Source organism: Protopterus annectens, chromosome 2.part1, assembly GCF_019279795.1.
Source record: "Protopterus annectens isolate FY-2018-M chromosome 2.part1, PAN1.0, whole genome shotgun sequence".
In the NCBI taxonomy this organism is placed as follows: domain Eukaryota; kingdom Metazoa; phylum Chordata; order Ceratodontiformes; family Protopteridae; genus Protopterus; species Protopterus annectens.
In genome coordinates this window covers 351358718-351386547 of record NC_056729.1, presented here as the reverse complement: position 1 = coordinate 351386547, position 27830 = coordinate 351358718, and the positions used below count along the sequence as shown (strand labels likewise).

The following is a 27830-nucleotide window of genomic DNA, read 5'->3' as shown; positions in this document are numbered from 1 at the left end:
CTTTTTCAGTCGTGTCTATTAACCAACTGGGTGTAAGTGCTGCTTGGAATGTGGGCATAAACTCCCCCATTCCGATGCACACAGTGTGTTTATTGCTTTGATCGCAGGTGGCCCAGACCTGTTTATTTGTGAGGGATTTAACCCCGGGCCACTGTTGATCACAGGGATAAACTTATGTTAAAAGTACTGTTACCTGCTTCATCCTTGTCAAGGGCTCAAATCCTCTGAGTCATTCTGGGTTGTCAGAGCTGAGAAAATGTTCTCATAAGACCTTGAGGATTTTGTCGGATCCAAGACCCACTTGTGCCCCATTGGATACAAGGGGTTCCTCAGATCTGATGGGGGTACCACTACTGTGATAGTCATTCCTAGGACATCCTCTTCTACCTCTGATCCAACGTCCTGTGATCTGAGGGTTAGGACATGAACACCGGAGTTTTTCATCAGGGCAGTTTCCCCATTGCTGTCCACAAAGCTCTTACAAACTCCAGACATTCCAGGCCTGCATCAGTTGCCTCCTCTAGGTCCTCCAGTTAGGACATGAACACCGGAGTTTTTCATCAGGGCAGTTTCCCCATTGCTGTCCACAAAGCTCTTACAAACTCCATCCAGACATTCCAGGCCTGCATCAGTTGCCTCCTCTAGGTCCTCCAGGTGTCCATCTGATATGGACAGGATGATGCAGAGGTTCTTCAAAGCTCAAATCCAAATGGAGGTTTTGTGAGCTCCATACCCAATCAGATCAGCGAGTGTCCCTGCTACTCTGATTCAGTCATCTCCTCCAATCCGACCAATGATTTTTGGAGTGCCAGGATCATGGGTACCTAAGAGAGTTAGCATCTGATCCAAGGAAGCTTCCATGCTCTACTTTGACAGCTACCCTGACCAGCTCTACTCTAATTTTGTCATCTGAGTGGGTATCAGATCCATGATGTCTGCATTGGATATTGGGGGGGGGGTTGGTTCAGTCCTTCTTGGACCTGTCCCTCTCTGCACTTCGGCCCTCAATGGCTTGGGTTCGATTCTGTTTGGAGACCACAGATCGAGTTATTCTCATCCATGCTTCCTTGTCTGTTTCTGCTCTGGGAGAGAGGTGGGGAGTTTCTCTTGGTCCGTTGGCTGTACAAATTGTGGAAAGGGCTTTCTTTGTTTAGAGATCTGACTTTATTTTTTTTATCTCCTATTCTCCCCTTCGTGCTTCACTGCATCTGAGTGCTGATCCCATCATCTCTGTCCAAGGTCAGCCTGCCTCGAGGAGCCTCCAAGTTCTTTCCCTCGAGGAAGTCCCCTTCTCTTCCAATACCTCCCCTGAACACCCCACAGAGTAGGTTCTTCAGAAGAAAACATGGTCCAGGTGGCACATTGACTCTCCAATGGAGTTCACTCCCAGAAGATGCAGACATTGTTGTGGGAGAAGGATCCCCACGATCACCACCAGATGAGACATCTTGAAGATTCTTGGCAGAAAGGTGGCTGGCTGGACCAACCTCCTTCTAAAGAGTCTGTTCTTGGAGGCTGTGTACGTCTTGGGTGACTAACCCCCCCCCCCCTGCTTCCATGGTTAACTCTTCCATGAGGTTCATCTCCTATTCAACGGAGGGCATTTCAAGGGTAGCCAACTCAAGTATTGTAGTCAGAAGACATGCCTGGATGAGGCTTTGTAACTTTGCAGAACCTTTCAAGGCATCCTTTGGCAATGCCCCTTTCAATGGCTCCTCCTTTTTGGGATTATCCATCAGAGAGACTCGTACCTACAGCAAGCAGGAAGGAAATACCTTGTCTGCCATTGAGATCAGGATGTTCTTTGTGTTTCACTATTGCAGTCCTAACATATGGATTACCTGACTCCCGGTAGCCCTCAGCCGGACCGAATACAAGAGTCCTTGATATGACGTTGGCTACAGTCTGTTGTAAAACTGATGTCAGAATGTCTGGTATAAAGGAAGGCAGCCGACGCCATTTCCTCAGTCTTTCTTGCCGCAGAGCCCGAAGCAGATGCAGTCCGCACTGGTGTCAGTTGGCCATTTACCCTTTTTACTTTCCGACTACCAAGTTGAAGATGCCTTCAGATAAGTACCTCGTTGGGGATCCTCTTTTCTTGCTTTAACGAATGTCAGGTAAAGTTAATTGTCTTGCCTGTGGAAAACAGATTCTACACTGATTTTCATTCCTATTGTATAACTTGTTTGGGCCTTGAGCACGACGTCCCTAATTGCAATCACTGTGCCTCCTTTAACCTGCTTACCATATGCCGTAGAGCTAAGATTTTGTATAAACATTTCAAAGTTTAGCCTAAGTTCGTCGGTGTGGCGTCTTCTGGTCTCCCGGCTTTGGATATACCTAGGAAATGCAAAGACAAGGACCACGACAGGCCTAGGGTTAAATCTGCTGATGACACACCGGTGAAATTGGTAGTCAGCCCAGCGGTAGTCAGGCACTTTCGCATTCCCTGCAGTCAGCAAATTTTCAGCTGCAGGACTCTGCCGAGACTTTTTCTGAGTCCTCCATGCTGCAGTCTTTCGTCTTCAGACCCTCTGCCTGTTGCCGCCTCAGATGGGTCCGGAGCCGCAATGCAGGCACTGGCTTCTGACGCCTCTTCTCTTCGACATGAGACCAGATCCAGACCAACTATCTTAGGCCATTCTTCTGCAGTTGCTAGGCCTCCGGATTGCTAGAGATAACCTTCCAGCCGCAAATCTTCGCACAGGCAGGCGTTGGCCTCCCCTCCTGTGCCTCAGTCCCAGTTGGTAAAGATGGCTGGTGATCTTCTTTCACTGATTAGTTCCTTTCACCCCCCCCCCCCCTTCCAAGAGGGCTAGGTAATTGTCTCCTGATGTTTTGTCCATCTCATATTCTTTGGTTTCCAGTGTTTCTGCTGGTGAGGAAGAAATTCTCAACTTTTTTCTGGCTTTGAGGATTCTGATACTGAGGATTCTGTCCCTTCTGCCTCCCCTCCAGAAGATTTTTCCTTTGGGGATACTTTGCATACTCTTAGGGTGCACTTTAAATGGGAATGTCAGGATTTTCCACAGTCTGAGAATCAGTGAATGTTTGGATTTGCCACAGCATAAGCCTCTGGATATACCTCCAGTTTTAGAAGTTGTGGATGATGTCTTCATGGAAAATTTTTTAACTCCTAATTCTGTCCCTCCTGCCCCCAGAAAACCTGATGGGTATTATAGGGTTCCTGATTCTCATCAATTCCTTTTCAAAAATCCTACTGCTGATCCTGAGATTATTTCTCAAGGCCCCAAGGGTGTTAAGGCTGCTACTGCTAAAAACCCTGTTCCTTCTGATAGTCTAGTGCCATGGACAGATGGGGTAAAAAAGTCTATACCTCTGCAGCCCCTTGCCACTAGATCTGTGAATTGCCTTTTTCACATGCTTAAGCATCAGCAACATACTTTGGAGACTATTAAGGCTAAACTTGGGGATATTCCTTGTATGTCGGAGAACAAAGATTTACAAGACTTACTCAGTTCTGCCACTCTGGTTAATAAGCATTCATTACATTGTGGTTTTGACACTTTGGAGACTTCCTGCAGAGCAGCAGCCACTGGTTTCATTATTAGAAGGCATGCCTGGCTCAGGGAGCAGCTTCTTTCTGAACCTGTTAAATCTCAATTGCTGGAATTTCCTTTGCACAAGGGCAATCTTTTTAGTAATGAGGCTGAAGAGGTACTGAAGTTGGAGGATAAGGCAAAATCTATGCCAAGCTGTAAAAGATTTCCTGCAGGTTCAGCCTGTTCTGTTCAGTAGGCATTGCCCTTCCAAGAATTGGTCTTTCCCTGATCCTGGCAAGCAGGGTCGCTCTAGGCCTAGGGGTTTCATATCTTCCAGAGTAGAGGCTTCTGCCCCTCAAAGGGCTCAACAATAGCATTCCTCTTCGGCTAAATCGGGAAGTTCTAAGCCAGCTTCCCAAATCAAGCACTCTCAATGACTTTGGCCTTCTTGTGCCTGCCTCTGCGGGCCCCGGGTTTCCTTTGGGAGGAAGGTTAGGTTCACAGAGGTATGGTCTACCATCACAGACAACGAATGGGTGCTCAGTATTGTAAACCAAGGTTACAAGTTTTAGTTTTATTTTCATACCTTCCCTGTTCTGAAGGGGTACCCAGACATACCCAGAACTCTCAGGACAGAGGTAGAAAGTCACATTTCTTCTCTGCTGACCATGGGGGCTATAGAACCAGTTCTGCAAATCAGGCAGGCCTAGGTTTTTATTCAATTCTGGTACCCAAAAAAGGGGGCACCTGATGCTGTATTCTGGATCTGTCTATTCTCAACACTTTTCTAGTGATTCCAAAGTTCAAGATGCTCGCTCTTCAACAGTTGCTACCCATGCTGGGCAAGGATTCATGGCTGGTAACTTTGGATCTCAAGGAGGCTTATCTGCACATTCCAATAAGGAATAGTTGCAGGCAGTTCCTTCGCTTCAGGGCTGTGGAGCAATACTTTCAATTCTCTGCACTGCCCTTTGGCTTATGTACTGCTCCGAGTTTTTACAGTGCCTGGCTCCAGCCATTGCTTTTTGCAGGCAAAGAAACATCCAAATTTATCCTTATCTGGACTGTCTAATTCAAGCAAACTCCCCAGAACAACTAAAAAAGGATTTGGGCTTTGTGAAGAACATTCTCACCTCTTTGGGATACACTCAACGAAAAGAAGTCAAAGTTGGTTCCTACAAGGGAGATGTTTTCCTGGGAGCGAGTCTGAATACAGCCACCCAGATGGTATTCCTCCCTCAAGAGAAGCAAGAAGATCTTTCAGTTTACTTCAAGAATTTGGCAAGCATGAACCATCTCTCTGCAAGGCAATTCCTGTAAGCACTGGGGTTCATGGCTTCATGTATTCTGATGATCCCATATGCAAGGCTGCATATGTGAAAACTTTAATGGTACCTCAAGAATCTTTGGTGTCAACACACAGACTTGATGCTTCCCTTAATTCCTTGTTTTCAAATGGAGTTCCTCTGGTGGGCAACAGCCTGTTCTCAGAAAAAAGGTCTGCCTTTCTGCCCACCACCTGCCAGCCAGACTCTCACCACAGATGCCTCAGATAATGCATGGGGGGCTCATTTGGAAAGCAGGGGCATACAGGGGACTTGGAGCATCCAGCAGATTCACCTGCACATAAACTTAAAGGAATTGATGGCAGTGCAGCAGGCCTTGCTGGCTTTCAAGGGCCTACTCTACCCTGGGACTCTGCTGATCAGGACAGACAATACCACAGTCATGGTAAATCAACAAGCGGGGGTGGGGGGGGTGAACTCACTCTTATCCCTTGTGCAGACAAAGCATGAGACTATGGTCATTAGCAGCTTCCATGGCCATACATCTAATAGCCCAGTATCTTCCAGAGAGGCTAAATTCCTTGGTGGATCAGTTGAGCAGACATGATGTCCTTCAAGGATGCATCTGCAGTCATCACATATGGGTTGTCCTGCCTCAGGCAGCCCTTTGGTCGGCCGGATTCCAGAGTCTGGGTCCGGCGTCTGCCGATGTCGCATCCTCCCCGATGTCGGAGCGCCTGGGGTATAAAAGCATCCGCCGACGCCATCTTCCTCAGTCTTTCTTGCCGCATGGTGCCCGAAGCAGAAGCAGTTCGCAAGTGCCGGTCGGCCAGCTCCTGTAATTCAGCTACCGAAGACTTCAAAAAGCGAAGTACCCCATTGGGGACTCTTTCTTGCCTCAGCCGATGTCAGATAAAGTTAATAATTGTTTGACTTGTGGGAAATAAATACCTCATAAGGATTTCCACTCTTACTGCCTCCCCTGCCTAGGCCCAGACCACGACGTCTCGGCCTGTTCAGCCTGTGCTTCCTTCAACCGACGCACTCGTCTGGCGGAGTTTGCAGAGGAATTCTTTGGGGCTAGTTTTTCTTATAAGATGCCATCGGAGACTCCGACTTCTCATGTAGTTAAAAAACGGAAGGACAAGGACCGACACGCGGACTGCGGTTTCGGCTGAAACCACGGCCAGGCCTACCGCGAGTGTTTCGGTCTCTGCTGAAACAGAGTCCTTGGTACTTCCAATTTCAGGAACCGCACAACCGACTACCTCTGTCCCGGAGGCCCCGGCCGAGTCTGTTATTGAATTGCCAACAGAAACTGGTGTCCTGGAACTTTCAGACACCATTCCTTTAGACAAATATACACCAGCACGTGGTGCAGCCAGGCCTCCTGCATCCATGTCCATTAAGGCATTCTCCAGGGCTAAAGCTGCTAAACTTTCAAAAGCTTTACCTCCCAAGGTTATCCCTCAGGGACCCTCTACAGGATCACAAATTCTAAGCTTAGCAGAGGATCTTATCTCTTTAATTAGGGGCTCTCAACCTCATCCGGACAGGGGCTCTCAACCTCCTCCAGACAAAAGGCCCAGGGTTGATCCCTCTGATCCACACTCCTCAGATGAGGCCTCTGATGGCTCTACTCTCTCTTGGACCACCAGGAGGAGGCTTATTCGGCCTACAAGGATTCTGATGCAGAGGAATCTATTCTCTCGGCCTCCCCTTCTGAAGAGTTTTCCTTTGGGGGAGACGCACTACACACCATGAGAGAGCATTTCCAATGGCAGGGCCAGGAATTCTCTGATTCCAGGAAAAGATTAAGGACCTTTTTACATTTGCCTCAGTATAGGCCTTTAGCTATTCCTCCTGTTTTGAATGTCATTGATGTGTACTCTGACTCTAGCACAACCCCTGATTCTCTTCCTCCGGCTCCTGCCAAACCCGATAGGTACTACAGGGTCCCGGACTCGCATCTTTACCTTTACAAGGCCCACTCTGCAGATCCAGAAACTATTTCCCAGGGCCCTAAAGGGGTTGCAGCTGCCACTGCTAAAAATCCTCTCCCCTCTGAAAGGGAGTCCAGAGCTTTAGAGAGATGGGGCAAAAAAGTGTATTTCTATGAGGGCATTAAATTGTCAATTTCATATGATACAGTACCAAGAGTATTTGTTAGATGAATTGCATAAAAAGCTGTCTTCACCTGACCCCCTAGACCGCAAGTCACTTCAGGATCTGGTACATAACTCTCAGCAGGTTAGCAACCATTTCTTGCAATGTGGTTATGATGCATTGGAAGCTTCATGTAGGTCAGCTATGACTGGCGCAGTCATACGTAGGCATGCTTGGCTGAAGGAACAATCTCTGCCAGACCATGTTAAAGCAAAGCTGCTGGATGCCCTACTGGAAAAGCAAAAGTTATTTGGCTCCACGGCTCAGGAGGTCCTAAAGAAATTTGAAGAAAAAGCAAAATCAGTAAAAACAGTCAAAGATTTTCTCCAAGTACAACCGCCAAGATTCAGCAGGAATTGGCCTTCCAAGAATTGGTCCTTTCCAGACAGAGAGGTTTCAGAGAGGCAAGAACAGGCATGCCAGAGGTAGAGGGCAAGCTAGAGGCTCCTACAGAGGACGTCAATGGCAGCCTCCCAACCAGAGTGGTAATGCAGGACCTTCAACTGCTGCACAAGGACAGGCTCAATGACTTTACTTTGACACCGCCAACCAGGGCTCAATTGGAAGCACCTTTGGGCGGAAAGCTTTCTTTATTTTCAGAAAATTGGCACAGTATTACAAGGGACAAGTGGACACTACAAATAATAGACAAAGGATGCAGGTTCCATTTCCACAAATTACCAAAAAGAAGGGGCATGCCAGACCTGCCACCGAATCAAAGGGCAGAGCCTTTGAAACAAATTTCCAGCTTAATGCAAATGAAAGCTATAGAAAAAGTTCCTCTCTCAGAACAAGGCCAAGGATTTTATTCCAGACTATTCCTTGTTCCAAGAAAAGAAAAACAATGGAGGCCTATTCTCGACTTGTCCGCACTAAACACTTATCTCATTGTACCAAAGTTCAAAATGCTGACTCTACAGCAGCCCCTTCCCATGTTGGGCAAGGGGTCTTGGCTGGTAACTCTAGACCTCAAGGAGGCATATCTGCATGTCCCTATCAGACAAAGTTGCAGAAGACACCTCAGATTTCTTGCAGGGTCAGAGCATTATCAATTCTCAGCATTGCCCTTTGGCTTATCTACTGCGCCCAGAGTATTCACGAAATGCCTGGCATCAGTAATTGCACACTGCAGACTTCAGGGGATGCAAATATACCCATATCTGGACGACAGCCTTATACAAGCAGACAGCCAACAAACTTTGGTAAAACACTTGAATTATGCCATTCACCTACTTCAGGCCTTGGGATATACAGTCAACTTCCACAAATTAAGACTTGTTCCATCCCAAAGAATCTGCTTTCTGGGTGCAGATCTAGATGCAACCACCCAAATGGCCTTCCTTAGAGAAGAAAAACAGTCAACTACTAGATTACTTCAAAAATCTGACCAGACAAACCCAGCTGACTGCAAGGAAAATCCTGCAAGCCCTGACTTACATGGCTTCTTGCATACTTCTGATTCCGCAAGCAAGACTACATATGAGGAAACTACAATGGTACCTAAGGAGTTTATGGACTCAGCACAGTCACAGCCTGGAAACTTTGATACCACTCATTCCATGCCTTCAAAAGGAATTTCTGTGGTGGGCTCAAGCAAGCCACCTCCTTGAGATATATATGCACTTTCCTGTGTGTCTCCGCCTTTTAACCCTCTTATGGACGTGGTGGCTCGGAAGGCGTGGATGGCCCCGGATTCGGTGGAACCCATTCCTCGGAGGCCTTCTAAATTCATCACGGCTCCACCTGATAGGCAATTTTTGACAAAACGTGTCCCGGTTGATGCCATGGTGGTGGCTGCAGCCACCAAGAAGGAACTAGCTGATCCTTCAGTACCTGTCCATCCTCCTAACAAGGATTCCAGGACAATGGATAGGTACGGCAAGCGGATATTTTCTTCAGCGACCTTTGCCATTCGGTCGCTCAACTACTTGAGTCACTTCACCTGCCTTTAAAGAGATGTTCTTAAAGAGTTGGGAGAAGTTTTACAGGATCCGTCAGCTGCTGGGTCCTAGGATAAAATTAACTCACAGCTAGGAATCCTAAACTCCATTGTTAACTCGTCCGTGCGGCTCATTTCATGTGCAGCCGATGGAGCGAGTAGGGCCGCAGGCACAGGAGTGGCTTTAATGCGTCAATCCTGGATGCGGCTTTGTAATTTTGCAGACCCCTTCAAGCCGTCCTTCACAAACTCTCCTTTTGATGGTTCGACCTTGTTCAGACCTCAAGTGAAAGACACCTTGACTAGATGCGAACAAGATGGCAAGACTCTTTCTGCTGTAGGAGTCCGTTTCTCCACCCCTTCAAGACCTTACCCAAAAGGTCATAAGGGAGGGAAAATGTGGTTCCACAAATCTCAAGGAGTCACGCCTGACGCACGAGGTCAGTTTACCCCCAGAGGCAGAGGGGGTAACACTCGTCGCCCTAGGGGCAGAGGGGGTCCGCAGAATCAGGGTAGCAGGGAGCCTTTCTCTGACAAACCCTTCCAGCATCCCTGAGATGTTGCCTGATTGTCCACCTTCGGAGGCATTCGGGGGAAGATTATCGCTGTACCCAAAAGCCTGGCTTTCCCTTTCTCAAGACAAATGGGTACAGTCGATCATATCAGAGTGTTACAAAATTCCCTTTATCCAAACCCCAATTCAGCAAAAGGGAACCCTTCCAGACATTCCACCCGTTCTAAGGGAACTAGCAGTACCAGAGATATCAAAACTGCTAGCAAAAAGAGCCATCCAGCCAGTCCCAGCAGACCAAATAGGATCCGGAATCTACTCAAGGTTCTTTTTAGTTCCAAAAAAGTCAGGGGACTGGAGACCAATATTGGATCTCAGCAAACTAAACAAGTTTGTAAAGAAAACAAGATTCCGGATGGTCACGCTTCAGTCCATTCTACCCTTTCTGGGCAAGGACAATTGGATGTGCTCGGTAGACCTTCAGAATGCGTACTATCACATAAAAATTCACAGGCGCTCCAGAAGGTTTCTCCGCTTTCGGCTGGGGGCCAGTCACTTCCAATTCAGAGCCCTGCCATTTGGACTCGCTACAGCCCCCAGAGTGTTCACCAAATGTATGGCAGCGGTTACGGCTCACCTGAGACGTCAAGGATTCCAGGTGTTTCCATATCTAGACGACTGGCTCCTCACTGCCACCACCAGGCATCAACTTCTCCAAGCCAGAGATTACACCATTCACATTTGCAGAGGGCTAGGGATCTCTCTAAATTTCGAAAAATCTGTCTTGTCGCTCTGTCAATCTATTACCTTTATAGGCGCCAGTTTGGACACCGTACAACTTTCAGCAAAGTTAACAGACCAGAGGATCTTGGATATTCAAAACCACATCCATGTGATTCTCCAGAGCGACAAAATTCAGGCCAGGTTTGCCCTGAAAGTATTGGGTCTTATGGCGGCCGCCATAACATTTCTTCCCCTTGCCCGCTTTTTTATGCGTCTCCTACAGTGGATGCTGTTCGCCCAATGGTCTTTTCAACGACTTCCCATGCGTCACAGGATCATAACTCCAACTTGCAAAAGGCATCTGACCTGGTGGATATTGTTTTAAGTCCATCAGGGCAGACCCTTTGTTCCTCCTGCCCCGGTCACCACGGTTACATTGGACGGCTCCCTGATCGGGTGGGGGGGGCATTATCAGGGCAGGATGGTCCATGGTACTTGGCAACCTTTCGAATGCCACCTGCACATAAATGTCCTGGAGATGAGAGCAGTGCTTTTAACGTTGCAAGCCCTCCACGACTCTCTTCCCCTGGGGACTATTGCAGTCCAAACGGACAATATGTCCGTAGTGTGGTATATCAACAAGCAGGGCGGAACCAAGTCCTATCCACTGTGCAAGAGGCACTCAGACTTTGGCAGTGGGCAATCTCTTCTCAGCGGTTTCTGATAGCAATGCATATCCCCGTGAAATCCAACATCATAGCGGACAGGTTGAGCAGAGCTATTCTCATGCCTCACGAGTGGTCTCTCAAACAATCTGTGACTGAAGAGATTTTTCAGAAGTGGGGCCTTCCTTGCTGTGATCTTTTTGCTACGCCTCAAAACAGCAAATGCCCCGACTTCTCCCTTTTCCCCCTTCCAGGCCATCCCCCCAGAGACACTCTTATCCAAGATTGGCCCGGGGACTTCTCTATGCTTTTCCTCCCTTTCCTCTAATACCACAAGTAATTCAGAAAGCAACCACCTTGAGAGCCAAGATTATTCTCATTGCTCCTTATTGGCCTCGACAGATATGGTTTCCGTTCCTGCATCATTATCTTTTGGTACAGCCATGGCATCTGGACCCGGTTCCAGATCTTCTGACCCACCAGTCGGGGCAGCTGCACCAATCCATACTTTCTCTCAACCTCGCTGCTTGGTTGCTCCACTTCCGTCCCTAGCCAGGCTTCCTATGATTTCTAATCCCGTCCGGGATATCATAGTAGCTTCCCTTAAATCTTCCACCAGAAGGATTTACTCTAGTAAATGGCACCGTTTCTCCTTCTGGGCAAAAGCTAGGAACATAGATCCCTTTACTGCTCCGATTCATTCGGTCTTGGAATTCCTAGCAGAAATATTTCACTCAGGATCTTCTTCCTCCACAGTAAAAGTTCAGTTGGCAGCCATTTCAAATTTTCATATTGGCTTGTTGGACCACAACATCATGCCCCATAAACTTTGCAAGGCATTCCTTAGAGGTGTATTTTTACTTAACCCTCCGATTAGGGACCCCACCCCCCCACCACAGTGGGATCTAAATTTAATCTTAACATCCTTGATTCTTCCCCCCTTTGAACCTGCGGCTACCTGTTCATTGAAATTTCTTTCTTGGAAGACACTCTTCCTGGTCGCCATTACTTCTGCCAGGAGAGTATCTGAGCTTCATGCCCTCTGCATTCGTCCTCCCTACTTAATCTTCCACAAAGACAGAGTTTCTCTAAGGACTAATCCGTCTTTTTTTTACCCAAAGTGGCATTGCAGACTTACTAAAATCAATCTATTGATCTTCCAGTTTTTTCCCAAATTATTCTAATAGAGCGGAGGAAAAGCTACATTATCTCTATGTTCACCGCCAACTCTGATATTATTTGGACAGAACCAAACAATTTAGGAAATCTGGTCAACTGTTTTTATCCTATGCAGAGAACAGGAAAGGCCTTCCAGTATCCAAGGTAACCCTATCTAGGTGGCTGCCTTCTGTGATTACATGCTTTTATCAACTCAGAGGTAAAGAGTTGACTTCTAGGCCAAAAGCCTATTCAACTAGAGCATTAGCTACATCTACAGCTTTTCAGGCTAGACTTCCAATAGACACTATTTGTGCAGCAGCCACATGGGCCTCTCCTCATACCTTTGTTTCACATTACAAATTAGACTTGGCCTCCCGAAACAGAGCAAATTTTGGTTCCACCGTTCTCAAGAGTCTGTTCCATTGAGCCACCCAGGATAAAGGTGCTAGGGACGCGGTCCCATCTAGCAAGAATGGAGGCGAGATTGACAACTTAACATTGAGAAGTTATGTACCTACCATAACATTCCATGTTAGTTGTCTTCTCTCGCCGCCTTTCTTGCATCCCTCACACCATCCCCCTAGCCTGGTCAGACTGAGAAGTTTGTTCCTCTTCCTTGAGTCCTGATCCAATTTTTTTTTTCTAAGCTAATTGGCTTCCTAGTGTAACTAGATCAGATTGGTCTTTTTTGAGGGATTATTTCCCCTTCCTTCTCTCCAGTTGGAGGAATATATTGCATAATTTTTCCTTGGCTACCAAACGAGGTCTGGGTAGATAGCACCTTGCATCATGGGATATAGGGTTGCCTCGAGCCGGTAAAATTAGCTCTTGAGCTTTAGTAAGTGGCCGAGTCAGTCTAGGATCGGCTCCGAACCCATCCAGCAAGAAAGAAGGCGACAGAAGACAACTAACATGGAACGTTATGGTAGGTACATAACGTCTCATTCTTCCTTGTTTGGGAACACTTTGTGAGACGTTGGTCCAAAGTGATAAGGACAAGATACACTGCCATCAGAATCCGCTTCTCTAACCCCCAAAGATCCTTTTCCAGGAATTAGCTGGGGTAATAGATGTGGTTCCGGAAGTCTCAGTATTCCCAGGACAATCAGGAGTCGTCTTCCCCTAGAGGCAGAGGGGGACAAGACGGATGCCATGCGGGGGGGGGGGGCAGGGAAATTTCTGGTCTTGAGAACCGTTCTCGGACAGCATGCGCCGCATCCCTGAGGGTTTGCCCGACTGCTCTGCTCTGGACGCAGTCAGGGGGTCGCATTTTGCTGCACCTGACGGCATGGGAGTCCAAATCAACAGACCATTGGGTGTTTCAAATCATATCCAGAGGTTATACCATCCTGTTTTTGGTTCCTCTCATTCACCCAAAACACCTCCAAGATGTTCCACCTACGCAAAGGGAGGCAGCAGCTCTTTAGGTAGAAAAGCTGCTAAGGAAACGAGTCATCCAGCCCGTCACTCGAGATCATTCCAGATGAAGCATCTGTTCCAGATTCTTTTTAGTGCCAAAAAAGACAGAGGACCTAAGGCATATGCTGGACCTTCCACCCTAATCCTATTGGTTCCCAAAGAGAAGTTCCGGATGGTCACTTTACAATCCATTCTGCCTTACCTGCAGGAGAGCGACTGGATGTGCTCAATAGATCTCCAGGATGCGTATTACTATATAAAGATGCACAGATGCTCTAGGAGTTTCCTCCCCTTTTGGCTAGTGGCCAATCAGTTCTGAGCCCCCCTACCCTTTGGTCTCAAAGCCCCAAGGATGTTCACAAAGGTCATGGCAGTAGTAGCGGCTCACCTGAGGGTTCAGGGCATACAGGTGTGCTCTTACCTGGATGATTGGCTTCTTGCTGTGCTCCCACCAGGCAACTACTTTGTCAGACAAGATACTATATCCTGAAGCTGTCAGTCTTGCTGTGAATTAGAATAAACATGTCCAAGTCTTCCCTAAACCCTGTTCAGGTCTTAGACTACATTGGAGCGAGGATAGATACGTTGCAAACCAAAGTCTTTTTAACTCTGGAGACCGTTCGAAACTTGACTCCATGTGTCAGTGATCCTTCAGTCTCATCTTCCTCCTGCCGAGGCAGTATTATTACTAGCCCTAGGTTCCATGGCAGCCCCCATTGCTCTTCTCCCATTTGCTCGTCTTCATATGTGGGTACTACAGTGGACAGTGGCGGTCCAATGGTCATTATTTGATGTACCGTCGACGCATCCTATTCATATAAGCAATGCTTGTAAGAAGTCACTTCTCTGGTGACTAAACACCTCGGAACTAGTCGAGGGACTAACATTCATTGCAGCCCCACCCCGAGCCACGGTGAACATGGACTCCTCCCAACTCGGGTGGGGGGCATTGCTTTAGCAGGGCAGTGCAAGGCACGTGGTCCCTGAGCGGAACTAAATTGCATATCAATGTTCTAGAGATGAGGGCGGTCTTGTTAGCATTAGGCCCTTCATGCCTTTCTTCTCTGGGAACTAATGCAATTCAGACAGACAACATGTGGTCTGGTACATCAACAAGCAGGGAGGAACCAGATCTTACCCCACTTTCTCGCGAGGCCATGAGAGTGTAAGAATGGGCGGTCTCCACCAGCCGTTTTTCTGGTAGCAATGCACATTCCGGGTCAATCCAACATACTGGTGGACAAACTGAGCAGGACGATGCCTTACATGTTCTCTAAATCCTTCTGTAGCGAAGAAGATCTTCCACGAGTGGGGTCAGCCTTGTTGCGATCTGTTCGCATCTCCTTCCAGTGCGAAGTGCAGTGAGTTCTTCGCTCTTATCCCCCCACATGGGGAATTCTCGGGGACGCTCTGGTCCATGCTTAGCCTCTCGGTCTTCTTTATGCTTACCCCTCATTACCTCTCATAACAAAATTTCTTGAGCAGGCTCGCAGGTTGTTGAGCAAAGTTACTCTTGTTGCCTCATTCTGACCTCGCCAAGTCTGGTTTTCCCTTTAGTCTCATCTAATAGTTCCTCCATGGATCTTGGTTTTGATACCAGATCTCATTTCACATCCGTCGAGGGTCCCTCATCCAGACCTGGTCAGTCTGAAGCTCACTGCATGGCTGCTTCAGTTCCCTTGATTGCTAGGACTCCAGTCTATCTTCTCTGCTCAAGACTATTCTGGTGGCAGCTCATAAATTGTCCACCAGAAAACTATACCGTAGCAATTGGAAGCGTTTCTCTATCTGGGCTTCTCAAAGGGATTTGGACCCTTTCACAGCTCCTGTCCCAGTGGTCCTGGTGTTCTTGGCGTACATTTTCCATCAGGGTGCTAGATTATCTACAGTAAAAGTTCATCTGGCTGCCATTTCCAATTTCCATATAGATGAGAACATGGCTTCATTAGCTTCCTCCAGACTTTGCAAAACCTTTAAAGGTACATTTCTTTTAAGGTCCCTGGCTAAACATCCTACTCCTCCTTGAGATCTTTCCCTAGTTTTACAAGCTTTGGTTGCTCCACCTTTTGAGCTGGCTGCTTCTGTGGATCTGAAATTTTTATTTTGGAAGACCGCCTTTCTAGTGGCCATCACCTTGGCTTAGGAGAGTGTCAGAACTCCAGGCATTATCTGTCAAACCCCCAGATATGATTTTCCATAAAGACAGGGTTTCACTTTGTAATAATCCTTCTTTTCTTCCTAAAGTGGCCTCTGAAACGATGAAACGAAACACATAAATTTACTTGTTTTCTTTCCAAATTTTCAGAACAGGGGCGAATATAAATTCCATTTATTAGACGCCCACAGGCAGCTAGCTTTCTACTTGCATAGGACTAAGTTATTTCGCAAGTCTGACCAGTTGTTCGTGTCGTCTTCTACACCTTTTCTGGGCAAACTGGTTTCTAAGGTAACCATTGCCAGATGGAGTTCCCTTTGCATCATTCAAGTTTACAGTGACAATAGGCATTTTTCTTCTGGATCCGATTCCCACAGGTTGATCTCAAATGAAGTCCAACTACTCAGATGGAACATTATGGTGAGTACATAACTATTTTTTTTTTGAGATTAGTCATTTTGTGCATTGGGGCATTTCTGTCCTTTTCCTGTATTGCTTGATGTATGAGGGCAATGTAGATGAGGATGGATCAATTCTCCATCCTGCAACATGGAAGATTCCTCTGTGCATTCTGGTAGTCTTCCTGGTTCTTTGCTCCATGTTAAAGTCCAGGGATGAAACACCAACTTTAATTCTTCTGGCACAATATGACACACTGCAGTTTTTGCCAATGCAGGAAACTCTTCCAGTCCTAGAAAAAGATCATGATCTGTAGTCCTATCTCACCGTCATTCTTACATATGGGATCAGAGCCGATCCTTGGCCTGTTTACAAGCTGGAAGACTAATGGTTGGCTCATGGCTAGGTAGGTATCCAATGGTGCACCAGTACAGTCCCCAGATCTCGTCTGCCGCATTTACAAGTTTGGTTGTGCTTCTCTTTGTTTCTGGCTAAGTAGTTGCATTTATTTCCACTTTTACCAAATTTTTTGGCTCTGTTTAGTTTAAAATAGTTAAAACTGTTACTGCCTATGGTTAATCAGTTAGCGTAGTTGTTATTGGTGTGTAGTTAGCCTTTACTTGCGCCATTTGGTGCAATTTTCAGCCTTTAGTCCCTTCTAACTTTTGTGTACTGGTTTATTCATAGAATTAGTAGTGTAGGCGCTTTGTGTGCACTGTTAGACTGTGAGTGTTAATAGGATAGTCTAGAGGTTTTTGGCGGTTTCCCGCTTGTTAGCTGTGTTAGTTTGTTAGCATTGTTGGAGTTGCTGTTATTGTTAACAGAACTACATTCTGTTTGTTCTTGGCATAAGCTAGAGTTGTTGCGAATTCCCGCTTATTACTGATATTACTTTCTCCAACTTTCTAGGTCTTTTTCAGTTAAAGACCTTATCACTTCGTTGCCCAGGCTAGGCTCGTTTAAATTAGAGGACCTAGTCCTCTTTCTCTGTGTGCATGTGTCCTCTACTGCAGAATGTCTAAAGAGAGTAAGGACCATAAGCCATCTGGCTGTAAGAAATGTATTAAGTGCTCTCAAAAAATGTCTAACGGATGGTCACTGTAACTGCGTTTACTGTTTAGGAGCCATCCATTTACAGGAGACATGTCTATTTTGCCATGCTTTCTGACCTAGGGTGTTGCAGGAAAGGAAGAAAATGCTCATTTTAAATGGTCGTCTTAAACCTTCCTTTGATGAAGATTTGTCTGGTTCTTCATAATCTTCAAAAATCCACTAAGGGAAAGACAAAATCTAAGAGGCTCGCCCAGCACCGGCTGGTATCTCGGAGCCACCTCTTAGAATTTCAAAATCAGACAAGTCTACTGTCTCATCGGCTCCACAGACCCCATTGCCGACTGAGAGCAGTATTGTTATTGCATGGTCTGTTCCAAGTATTTCGGAGTTGACCACTGAGACTGTTTCTCGGTGCCGGTCTATGGACCCTCTACCGGCCTCCTTGAAATTGAAGTCTCCTATAGCTCAGAGATCTGAATCTCCTACTATGTCATCCAGGTCTCCCAGGAGTTTATCGGAAGAAGATGTGGAGAGGGTAGTGCTGAGACTTTTGAAGTTGTCTGCTTTGCCTAAATTGTTGGCTCCGACCAGTCTGTTCCGGAGCCACTCTTGTCTGTTCAGTCCTCTGTGATCATTCCTCCTCCGAGCCATGCTGGTCTTTCGGAGCCAGAGTGCTTGGTACCACTGGTGGAACCCCCCCCCCCCGTGGCTGTTTCGGAGCAGAGTTCAGCTTCGACACTTTTGGTGCCGTCCGTAGTGTCTACGGGCTGAAGCTCCCCAGTTGGCCCCGACAGGGATGCTTGGAACTGAACTTCGGTTCTCTCTCTTCCTACCCGCGCCTCTGCTAGGGTGAGTGTGTACCCTACGTCTATAGAGTCGACTGCATCCTCTGTCTCCTCTGAGCCGGGGAGGTCGGCGTTCAAGATGGAGTGTGCTGTCCCGATCATCAGCTCCTACCAGAGGTACCAGCACTCTTATCCCTAAAGCACCTACTTCTGTCTCAGCACCTACTCCCTACAGAATACAGCAGAAACCCTCTGCCTCAGGAGCCACCGGCTGGTGGCCCCCACTCTTCTGAGATCTCCCTGGAATGCCCCTCTGAGGAGACCCCCCCCGAAAGATGACTTGTAAGAGGAAGCATGTCGACTCCCAGGATGAGTCTTTGACATCTGACACTGACCTTGAGGAGTCTGAAGTGTCCCCCAAGTCGTCCTCTGTCTCTGTAGACATCCTGGAAATTGTTAAACAGAGGTGCGGCTGGCCCACTGTCACCCCTTCTGAGGAGGAGTCTGTGTACCTGAAGGTTTTCGCATCTCAACCTTCTGCCTCTTGGGTATCTTCAATTTTCGACGAACTGATTTAGTTAGTCGAAAGGTGTGGGATATTCCTGATGCCATGGAGCCAGTCCCCAGGAGACCAAGCAAGTTTCTTTCTGCCCCTCCAGGAAAAGATTTTTTGTTTAAAGGTGTTCCTATAGATGCCATGGTGGTGGCGGTGGCCACTAAGAAGGAGCTAGCTGAGATTACTTATGTTCATCCGCCGAATAAGGACTCTCGAATGATGGACAGTTACGGGACATGTATCTTTTCTTCTGCAGCATTTACCCTTAGATTGCTGAATTACCTTACTCAATTTGAGGCTTCAGAGAGGTGATCTTAGAGTGTTAGGAGACTTTTTACAAGGTACATGTACTGAAGGAGTCCCTGACGAGGTTTCTGCCCAGTTGTCCACCTTGAACTCTATCATCAACTCTTCCATGAGGCTTATTTCGTATGCAGCCGATGGAGCGAGTAGCGCAGTGGGTTCAAAAATTTTCCCTAAGCCGTCATTCCTGGATGCATTTGTGTAACTTTGCGGAACCATTTGTTTACCTTTTCCAACGCCCCTTTGACTGTTCTTTGTTTGGATACAAGGTAAAGGACACTCATCCGGTGCGAGCAAGAAGGAAAAAAACACTCTGCCATGGGAGTACGTTTTACTGTTCCCTCTAGACCATACCCTAAGGGTCATGGTGGCAAGATGTGGTTCAAGAAGTCCCAGAGCTTTTCCCAGGAGACACAGGTTGACGACTCCTTCAGTGGGTGAGGAGGAGGAGGGAATGGTAGACGTCACCCAAGAGGCAGGGGCGTTCTGCAAAACCAGGGAGGTTGCGATTCCTTTTGGGGCCAGCCTTACCAGCGCTCCTGATGTGGGGCCCGACTGTGCTTCTCTGGGGCCGGTCGGGGGTCGCATTTCTTTTTATCCAGAAGCCTGGCTAAGTATCACTCAAGACAAGTCAGTACAAAGAATTACCAGAGATAGTCATACTCTTTTCTCTTCCAACCTTTGTTCCCAAGAAGATCCCAGATGTTCCACCCAATCACAGGGATCAGGCAACTGTGGAGGTAAACACGTTGCTGTCAAAAAGAGCATCCAAACCGTCCCAGCAGACAAAATACGATCTGGGACTTGCTCCAGATTCTTTTTAGTGCCACAACGTTCAGGGGACTGGAGGCCCATTCTCGACCTCAGCAGACTGAACGAATCAGTAAAGGACAAGTTCTGGATGGTAACACTGCAGTCTATACTCCCATTGTTAGGGAAAGACAATTGGATGTGCTAAATACATCTCCAAGATGCCTACTACTATATAAAAATGGATAGGGCGTCAAGGAGTCATTTACACGTCCGGCTGGGAGCCAGTCACTATTAGTTACGTGCTCTGCCCTTTGGTCTCACCACAGCCCTGAGGATGTTCACCAAATGTAGGGAAGTAGTGATAGCTCACCTGAGACATTGAGGATTCAATTTGTTTCCGTGCTTGGACGATTGGCTCCTGACCGCCCCCACCAGGCATCTACTCCTTCAGAACAGGGACACTACTATTCAGCTTTGTGCCCAGCTGGGAATTTCCATAAATTGGGAAAAATCTGCCTTATTGTCCTCTCAATCTGTAATTTTTATAGGCGCAGAGATGCACAGTAAACATGGTGGCTTGTCTTCCTGCTGAAATGGCACAGAACCTGGTTCTTCAAATTGAGTCTTCTCTCTTTATGAAGGGTCAAAGCCAAGATTATTCTGCAACTCCTAGGGACCATGGCTTCCACCATACTATTAGTGCCACTTGCCAGGTTACACATGAGAATTCTTCAGTGACTTCTGTCATCCCAATGGTCCTTCCAGCACCTTCCATTATCCCATCACATTCCGCTGACAGAATCTTGCAAGAACGACTTCCTTTGGTGGACATTACCCAATCAGCTGACCATGGGCGCTTCATTTGTTCCTCGCCAACTCGTTGCCACTGTGACCACGGATGCCTCGCAGTTAGGGTGGGCGGGGCATTATCTAGGCAGAACTGTCCAAGGCACATGGCAAGATCACGAGGCTCATCTGCATATCAGCGTTCTAGAGATGAGGGCGATGCTCCTGGCATTGCAAGCACTTCAAGACCTTCTGCCTCTGTGGACTATTGCAATACAATCGGACAACATGTCGGTAATATGGTACATCAGCAAACGGGGCAGTACCAGATCTTAACTGCTCTTTCGAGAGGCCATGCGAGTTTGGAAATGGGCAATATCTTCCCAGTGTTTTCTGGTGGCAATGCACATTCCAGGGACGACCAACGTGATAGCCAACTGGCTCACTGATGCCTCACGAATGGTCTCTAACAGCAAACAGCGGAACAGATTTTCTGCAGATGGGGACTGCCTTGCGATCTCTTTGCCAGTCCAATCAATGCCAAATGCAGCAGCTACTTCTCCCTTATACCCCCTCCGGGGGAGTCACCGAGAGACTCACTTGCTCATGATTGACCCCTGGGTCTCCTGTATGCTTTTCCTCCCTTTCCTCTCATTCAAGGTTATTCAGAAAGTGAAATGGCTGGAAAGCAAACTGATCCTCATTGTTCCTTACTGGCCTTGTTAGGTTTGGTTCCCCTTGCTCGGGCCTCTTCTGGATGATCCTTGGATTCTGGACCCAGTTCCAGACCTGTTGACTCACCTGTCAGGTTCGCTTCACCCCTCTTTACACACCCTCAATTTGACATCGTCGATGCTCCAGTTCCATCCCTAGTCAGGCTTCACGACTTCTCGCCTTCTGTGACTCTTATCCTTACGTCGTCTTATAAGCCTTCCACTTTGAGACTATATTCCAGTAAATGGAGAAGATTCTCTCTCTGGGCGGAGAAAATGGATGTTGACCCCCCTACACTGCCTCCATTCCAGTGGTTTTGAAATTCCTTTCTGAGCTTTTTCACCAAGGATCTGTGGCTGCTACTGTCAGATTTCAGTTGGCAGCGATTTCAAATTTTCATTTAGGTTTTCCAGATTCAAACTTTGTCACATAAGCTGTGCTAAACCTTCCTTAAAGTTGCCACTTTAAGACCCCCTGTTCAGGAACCTGTGGCCTCCTGAGATTTAAATTTTATCTAAATTAACATTTCCACCCTTTGAGCCTTCTCATTCATCCTCTTTGAAATTTTTGTCTTGGAAGACATTGTTTTTGGTGGCTATCACATCAGCCACACGGGTGTCAGATTTGCAAGCATTGTCTGTTAAACCTCCTTATCTGATTTTTCACAGACAGGGTGTCCCTTCGTACTAATCCCTCCTTTGTCCCCAAGGTCTGTTCCCATGCCACTTTGAATCAATCCATAGAACTTCCGGTTTTCTTTCCAAATCACTCCACTGCCGCTGATTTACAGGTTTCACCAACTGGATGTCCATAGACAATTACATTTTTATTTGCACCGGACTAAAGACATCAGAAAATCAGATTAGTTCATTTCCTTTTCCGAATCCAGGTTGGGTTTACCAGTTTCCAAGGTAACTCTCTCTAATTGGATTTCTGGATGTATAGCTTACGTTTACAATTCTGAGGGTAGACCTTTACCCTTTAAAATCAAGGCTCATTTTACCAGATCCCAGTCTACCTCTGCAGCCTTTCAAGCCAGGGTCCCACCTGATTGTGCAGCAGCTACATGGGCTACCCCTCACACTTTATTACTCATTATAAATTGGATTTAACCTCCAGGGGTAGAGTAATTTTTGGTTCCACGGTACTAGAGTATTTTTCCTTGAGCCACCCAAGAAAAAAAGTCGCTTGGGACGCTGTCCCATATGTAAAAATGAAGGTGAGATAGGACTACAGAACATAAAGAAGTTATGTAGTCACCATAACATTCCATGTTTGTAGTCCATCTCACCCTTCATTCTTATGAACCCGTCCTCCTGCTCCCACCCTGGAAGTACCTGGAGACAGAAAAATGTTAATTTCATTATGTATGGAGACCTTTTAGTATTGGCTTCTTTCTGTATGTTATTTATCCTAGTTAGCAGCAAACAAGATCTGGGGATTGTACTAGTGCACCATGGGATACCTACCTATCCACGAGCCAACCAGAAGTTTTCCAGCTTGTAAATAGACCAAGTCAGAGCCGAAGATAGGCTCCGATCCCATATGTAAGAAAGAAGGGTGAGATGGACGACAAACATTTCTCATATGTGGGCTTGTAGCTTACTGTTTAGAACAATAGTCTATAAACCTAGGGGTCATGAGTTAAAGCTTGTGTTTTTAGTTTGGCATTTGTCTTGTAGGGCCAAGGCTGTGAGCTGTAGTCCCTGTGATATGGGGTTTAATTACCTTGGCCCTTGTTTGCTTACCATGTGACATTGAACAAGTCACTCAAGTGACTGGGTGCACTTGAACTTTGTCTGGGCTCCTCAATGGTGGTCTGGTCTGCAAGCCTAGTGACCTATGAACCTGTGATTGGGGTAACAGACTCTACATCTGTCCTTGAGTGGAAGCTTTCTCAGGAAGTTATGGCCACTTGGCTACCTTAAACTTTGCAGGTTTATGTCTTCAGCTGAGAAAATGTTTTCAAAACTGCAGTGACTAGTTTCAAAAGGCTTATCTGTTGTATTATCTAGAACAACCAATGAATTTAAACTCAAAACTGACAAGTGTTAAAAATCCAACTTTATTCACAGTACAGTTAACATTTTTTATCTTACAAAGACTTCATCAGATTGGAAAATTCTTTAAACTCAGCATTTAAAAGTGGGGAAAAAGACGCAATCTGTCATGACAAGTGGTGCATGAACTTCCTTTTAAGAAACCTTATTGAAATGTTTCTCTTTCATATATGTAGTACTGGTGACACTAAATCTCACCTGCCAGGAGTACTTCTAATCTGTAGATCCTTAGCAACATCCAGTTTTGATTTAAGATTAAGTACTTTCAGTCACCAAGAATTTCAAACTTAAAATCCCGAGATATTGATGCTTAGTTAAAAGCATTAGAAGTTGTTCTTGTTTCAATAGCTTATGCATCCTGTATCCTAGAATGTAACTCTCTAGAAGTTCTGCCTATGTAGAAAGCATTACAAGTTTCATAGTTTGCTAAAACATACACTTACAATTAAAAAATGGAGCACTGATAGTTCTACTGTTTAAAGGAATTATAGTAGCTCAGTGATGGTAAAACAATACCTAGCATCACCCCACTCTGTTCACGTACATTTTGGGTTTGACCATTGCTATTCCATTGTCGTATTGAGTATATAAACTATATTTTTCCATCTTGAGGTTGTGGATTGGCCTGATTTATGGCCTTTCAATATCTGGTCAAACATCTTAACTGGGGATACTGTATCTTTTCATTTGAAGGGAAAAAAAACTACATATCTGAAGTACATGATAGGCTTGTGCATCTACAATTTAAACCCACTAACTCTTGGACATTCAAATTTGGCTGTTTGACAATATCCTGTTATATATCACCTCTGCTTGCAAAATCTTGAGATTCTCACTTTAAGGAGTGTTTATCAAGTCATCTGCAGGGGTTCATTGTCGTGTGATTAAACAGTTGTAGTAGTTTGGCCTTTTGCCCCAACACAGTTTTTCTCATTGTAAATGTATAAACTTTAGCATCACCCCACTTAGGGTTTTGAAAGAAATATGGTCATTCAGACTAATGGAGTTTGACACACATATACCATAGAATGTGATAGAGACTTTGCTGCAGCAACAGCTCTTCCAATTTTTGAATGATTAGTTACACCTCTAGTAAATTGAATAGGAACTGTAAGCTCATTGTTTTGTAATAATCTGAGCTCCTCATTCCTTAATGTTTGATGAGCTAGACATAGCTGTCCCCGTATAAACCTATAACATAACTGAGAAAAGACCTAAAACTCCCAATCTAGCTTGATATGAAAGATTTTGCAACCCAGAAATTTTTTGTAAATGTCTTTTGTATTCTTTCCAAATCTAATAATTCCCCTTTGGTATATGCACTAAATGTCCTATTTACAATAGTAGGTTGAGCATATGTAATGAATAATTTAATTACGTGTTCCTTTAATCAAAGTTCTTAAAATGAGTGCTGCAAGTTGAGTGTTTTGTTTTTAATTACTTGGACATATGATCTGAATTTAAAATGATTACAACTTCTAATGCCTAGATACTTACATTCTGACAAATGACAAAACTGTGGTTTGTAATTTTTACTTGACATCCAAGCTAGGTTTGTCAAAGTAAAAGACCCCACATTTATCTTTAATATTTAGCACATTATAATTTAACCAAAAAATTGGTTTACTGAATTAGTTTAGTCATCTGTATACCTTGATGACATAACTAGTCCACATTTCATATCAATATATTTTGCCATCCAGATAGTGGAATGCTTTGCTAGCTGAGAAACGCTATATTAATTAACATTGAGCTAGGGACTGAGCCTTGCCGCAACCTTGTTAAGCACATCAGCCTAGTTATATTAATTCTAGCTTGCTGCTTCTTCCCCCTCAGCAGGTTTGAGACCCAACATATGATGTGTGTATTTATCGGCTTTTCTTGCATTGCATTAATAGTTACATTATGTGGAATACGGTCAAAACCTTTAGAAGGATCTATATATGCACCACAAAAGATACATCTTGATCCAAAGCCAACATAACCGCGTCATAAAAAGTTATCAAATGTTGATCTGTTATAGATAAAACCATGTTTGATAGATCCAACAGGCAGTTCTTGAAATCATTAGCCAAGATGGATAGTAAACATCCCTCAAAACTATTACCAACCAAGGGAATTAGAGTAATTGGTCTGTAGTTGGAGATATTATCCACTGAACCACTCTTATGAATGGATATAACTGCATATTTCCAGCTTAAGGAGACACAACAGTGAAATAACACTGTATTGAAGAAAGGTGCAATAATTGTAGAAATATATTTAGCGGAAGTAACCAGAAAGTATCCTGGTAAATTGTCAAGACCCAGAGAACTGTCCTGTCTTATGAGGCCCAACAATTTTTAGTGTTCATAACTGAAAAATGGACATTCATAAATATTGTCCTTTAAGGTATCTTTAATGCAAAAATTGAATTACACTTTGAATCGCTCACAAGAAAATGTTACACTTCTGCCAGTTCCGATCTTTAATGTAATACTTTATTTACAATAATGGGGCCCACTCAATTTTTCACCTTTACATTTTTGAATGTAATATTTCTGAGACATTAGACAAAACATGTTCTTCATACTTTAAGCTTTCAGTAACAAGCTCTTCAATATTCTAACTAAATTATAAGCTCTTTTAGCTGTAGCAGTATTGTATCTTTTCCATATGACAAAACCATTAACAAGCACCAGAGACGCATTGTCCGAATTGCCTTAAAGCTAGCCCTAAGTAGTGACATTCATCCCAACCCTGGCCTTATCACTGCACACCAACCAAGTATCAATCATTCCTAAGAGATATAGCGGATATATTAATACTTAATATAAACATAAGCATAAACAATTCCATGAACTCCATGCCAGCATCTCTCTATATTCACCACATCACACTATTTACAGAGACATGGCTAAATTCCAGCACCAACAGTAATGAAATACTTCCACCAGGCTACAACATTATACGTAATGATAGAAAAAGCAAAAGGGGTGATGGTGTTGCCTTACTCTTTAAAAACCACCTCTCTGTAGAAACACTAGATGTCACAACCTTAGAAATTAAAAATACAGAAATAATTGCCAAAGTTAACATCACCTGCAATAAACACATCTATATAAATGGTCTCTACCTGCCACCAGGTGATATCCCAAAGCTAGAAAACCACCTATTTTGGTGTACCAATGACCTAACCCAAGAGACACTCGTAATGGGTGATCTCAATATAGATTGGACAGACAGCAATTCTCCAAGCCCCCAAAACTGTATCAACTTATATGGCCTCTCACAATTAATCCAATCACCCACTCAAATTAATAAGAACTCCACATTAGACTGGATACGAACAAACAGACCAACACTTTACCCCCCACTCAGGTTGTCTGACTGACTGCCTCAGTGACCACCATCCCACTTATTCAATCAGGAAAAGAACAAACCCAATTAAACAACCTATACTACTACAAATAAGAAACAAAAAGCAACTCAACCCCAACAAACTTGTAGAAACGCTTAAAAGCTGCAATTGGACACCATTAAAACGCCTTCCACTACCTGAAGCCATTAATTACTATAACACTAACTTCCTCTCCATCCTAAACTCTCAAGCACTCATTAGATACATACATGTTGAGTCTAACTATGCCCCTTGGCTAGAAAGAGAAACACTGAACCTGATCAGACTTAGAAATAAGGCTTGGTCTACCTGGAGATCAGACAAATTCCAACCCTCACGACAAACTTATTAGGAACTTAGAAACAAAGCCAAAAAACAATTAAAATAAACTACTACACCGAAATTCAAACCAGGCACCATAACAATCCGCAAAAGTTATGGTCCACTATAAACAATATCCTACTACCTAGGAAAATAGGAACACCCCCCCCACCACCACCACTACCAGCAACACACACAATATTGCAACTCAATTTAACAGATACCATACTAGAACTATCCAAAACTCAAACTCCCACAACAAACACCACACCGCTATTTTCTCTCCAACCAGTAGCAACTGACAATATCAAAAGACTGCTGCAAAAATTAAAACCCACCAAACTAGCTGCAGACAGTCTACCTGCTGAATGCTTAAGGATTACAGCAGAAGGTATAGCATATCCCATCTCACTAATAATAGATCCATAACTGAACATCATGTCCCTTCAATCTGGAAAACCTCATATTGTGAAGACTGGTAGAGATGGGTGAAGGCTGCCAGCCTAGTCAAACAGAATTCGGAAGATAATTCTATCATTTGTAAATACTGTGAAATGTTGACCTTAAAACAATGTGGCAACATTGCCATCTGCTGTAAAGAAAGCTAAGTCAAGAATTTCTTGTTGGTCCTTTGAAATTAAAATTATTTCATCACTGCCTTTGTTTACAAGTCTGCTCCAGTCCGGCTAGATTAAGGCTTCCTGCCTATTGTTTTAAGGCTAAAGTTAATGACTAGAATTTACATGTGGAATGTCTTTTATTGCTCTAAGTGTAAAAGAATGTAAATGCAGTTTGTCAGCCTGGGAACACCAGAAAGGTGTGAAATGATGTAATGTTTTGTCAGAACTGCAGTTTCAATGTAAACAGTGAGAACCAGAGATTAAGCATTTTTGTCACACTTTCCAACTCAGCACTCTGCCTGTTGCCTTATACACATTATCTTAGATTTGCGTTTTCTTTTAGGAATAGTTAGAATTTAGAAAGACTAGACTCTGTTTTTCTATTGTCAGAACTGTACTACTGATTTATTTTAAGTATTTCTGTGTGATCTCTGAACACTTCTGACTAGCACTGTGTAGTAGAAAGCATTGTCTTGTGGTTTTATTTATTAAATATTTTAAAACCGTTTAACTGTGGCTGGTTTGTGTAGAGATAATTTAAGCTCTTAGAGTACTTGCATGCCTTTGGTAAAA

The 27830-nt window shown here is 44.9% G+C and overlaps 1 protein-coding gene across 1 annotated transcript in view; it reads left to right on the top strand.

Moving 5' to 3' along the window:
- NCAPG (non-SMC condensin I complex subunit G) overlaps nucleotides 1–27830 on the top strand; it is a 1684114-nt gene that overhangs the window by 474858 nt on the left and 1181426 nt on the right. The window lies entirely within an intron of this gene.